Consider the following 3,494-nt stretch of genomic DNA (forward strand, 5'->3'; position numbering starts at 1 on the left):
TATATATATATATATGTATATATATATATATATATATAAATATATATATATATATATATATATATATATATATATATGCGTGCCTGTGTCTGTGTGTGTATGTGTGTGTGTAGGCCTATATACCTCATACAATAATGAAAACACGCTAGCGATTTTTGTGTTATGGTACAAACTCAACAGTTTTCCTTCAAAGCCTCATTAATTTTATTCATCGGTGTCTTTATTACAGTATCCAAGTTTAACTGATGATTGTATTCTAGCAGGGTTCGTCTTGCTTCATGTAAAACCCTTTAAAAGCAATACGCATGGATTACTTTTGAATCAAAATGAGATTATTCACTGACGTAGAAAGTGCACACGTTAAGGAACGTTATCGACAGAACAGTAAAAATAAAATCTTATCAAGTGCGTGGGTGAGAGGGAAATTAACACAACCCATACAATACGCGTATGTGTCAGAGATGATACTCAGAACAAAATGACAAAATTACTAATCGAGATAATGAGAAATGGGTAGCCAATCCCAGATGTCTCCTAATGGTTTTGTATACAGTAACTTTCAATTTAAGACTCTATTGAGCTGCTGCTCATACTTTGATATTTTGTATTTGCGTTCCATAGTAAGAATTATATTTTGTATCTTTAATGGTAATAATAATGATATCTCCTACTTAGTTATAATAAAAAAAAAACTATGATAATCATTGTTCTTAGACTTTAATTGTATAATTAATGTTCTCTTTATTCCTATCATTTGTGATCATTGCATGATGACATTAATTAATTTACAGTTTATCGGACCTACTTCTAAAGCAATGAATTTTGAGCAAAATTTCAGTAATTATTTACAAAAGTTAACTAAATTTCCAATAAACATTGGTGAGTAATATGGTAGAAGTTATACAAACCTTAATTTTCATTTAAAAGAACAAAAGCTGCCAATATCTGGCCAATACATTGAATTGATGCCGAGGCCTAAAATTAACCTGTAATATGAAGTTATGTAAATTTCATTTTATTCCCTCAAGCAATGTCTAAAGAATACTTCTGATGTATACAAAAAGAGCTACAATGAAAACTTATTTATTTTTTTTAACTTGTTGCAATTGCATCGTACGTACGTAGAAAAGGCAATATGTTACAGAACTAGGAAACAACGAGTTTTTGGTTGCAATCTTTCCTACCATATTTTGTGTTTTAGTTCGAGCTATTACTCTATCATGAATCCGAAATTGCAAAATGTATCAGTTTTGTGCATGAACTATACAGATATAGGATTTGAAAAAAAAAGTAAGGGATGGTATTTCTACTGTGATGCATATATCACCTGTAGAGTATTACCTCTACGCAAAGTGTTCTCATTAATATTTTCTCTGAAATAATCACTCTGCCAAAAGATCATTTGGTTTGAATGGACGTCAGAGATTAAAACAAAACACATTTCAAATATCCATGTAATCTACAAATAGTTTTCTCTCTCTCTCTCTCTCTCTCTCTCTCTCTCTCTCTCTCTCTCTCTCTCTCTCTCTCTCTCTCTCTCTCTCTCTCTCTCTCTCTCTGTTACCTCAAAGCATTGCAATGTGAAGTCCTTCTCAGAAAATAACAATAATTCATGACGACATATCAATTTTATATTTCGATTGACACCACCAATTTGGAAATGAAAAACATAAAAAAGAGATAAGTAAGAAATTAAAGCAAAAGATACCTGATGTTAGACAATTAAGGATAAGGGAACTAGATGCAATTATTACTAGATTATCAGATTCTAATGGTAAAAACTACTAAAACCAAGGGAGTGATTCAAGTAAATAAACCTAATAAAAAACATTGATGATTAGGAAAATTTACGCTTAATAATCTCCGGACTTCAAAACATTGTTCATGTTATTGTTTAGATATATGGTAAATTTAGTTTACATTACAAGTATCAACTTCCATTAAAAGTGAAAAAAAATAATAATATCCAAACTTGCTTCAAAATCCGTATCACGAACCGAAATTTTTATAACGTTTGCTAATATTTTCCTTCATAGCAGAAGACGACGAACACAAAAGGGTCTATTCAGGGTAAGTGGGTTGCAATAACATTCCGACATAAACTCTTTGATAACAAGTCTGTGAACACCACTGTTTCCAATAGATTATAGAAGGATAATTTAACGACGAAAGGATTTGAAATGTGCGTATTGTCACTTAGGTGGTAATTGAGAGACAATGTTAATGCAAGTAACTTTATATCAAGACACAGTCAGCATTTCTAGCAACAGTTTCAGTGAGAGAATGCCACAAAAATTCAAAGAGATCAATACAAGCAGATACAGACATAAACAGGTTATCAGTGCGAGGGGGAGAGCAATAATGACAATATATTTAAAAACAAAAACAAAAAAGAAGAAAAAAAAATACTGCTACAGTGTACAAGTGTGTGTGAGATACACATGCTGTACATGCAACCTCCCACTCACCCCCTCTAGAAAAGACTCTAGGTGGGTCATTCGGCCGGAGATATGCACGTTTTAGGGATTCTATGGAGACCCAGTCTTCTTTGCCCTGCAAGTTGAGGAGGAAAGCTTCCGGAGTACGGCAGATCATATGGAAAGGGCCGGTGTGAGGGGACATTAACTGTATCTTGCTAGTGTCGTTACGCAGGAAAATGTGTGTAGCTGAGTGCAGATATATTGGCATGTGTTGCTTAGCTGAGGGCTTGTAAGTCTGATGGCATGGACTAAATTTTCCCACAACGTGACGTAGGCCCTGGAGATTGTAGACTGAAATAATTAGTCTGGAATGACTAACAGGTTGGCATACAACCTTTCAGCTGCCAAGACATTCAGGGTGTCTTTAGAAGTAGTCCTCAGCCTCAGGAGGACCCATGAGCGCTGGGTAAACCAATTGGAGTCCTTGCAGCCAGGCATCAAAGATGCTTTGATCGTATGGTGAAAACGCTCAACCCTCCTGTTAGCTGCAGTGTTGTATTCGGTTGATTGATGAAGGGTGATACCAAAGAGATTCACAATGGATATCGACAATTAAGATGTGAAAGTGGTACCCCTGCCGCATGTAGGATTTGGAGGACTCAAATAATTTAAACCTGATATAGTAAAAAAAAAAAAAAAGAAAAAAAAAATACACATTTTTCAGGAATCGCCTGTCCCAGACTATAAGAAAAAGGAGAGGGAGCATACTGACTTTTCCTATAGGAAAGAGAGAGAGAGAGAGAGAGAGAGAGAGAGGAGAGGAGAGAGAGAGGGAGAGAGAGGAGAGAGAGGAGAGAGAGAGAGATGAACCTTTGGCCACAGCACCGAATTATTTTTTTTTACGATTTTTACCCTGGCGAAGGAAATAGAATAATAAACGTTTATAATTATTATTATTATTATTATTATTATTATTATGATTATTATTATTAATAATAATAATAATAATAACTACAACAGTAATGATGATAATAATAATAATAATAATTATATATATATATATATATATATATA

The sequence above is a fragment of the Palaemon carinicauda genome, chromosome 23 (assembly GCF_036898095.1).
Source record: "Palaemon carinicauda isolate YSFRI2023 chromosome 23, ASM3689809v2, whole genome shotgun sequence".
Classification (NCBI taxonomy): domain Eukaryota; kingdom Metazoa; phylum Arthropoda; class Malacostraca; order Decapoda; family Palaemonidae; genus Palaemon; species Palaemon carinicauda.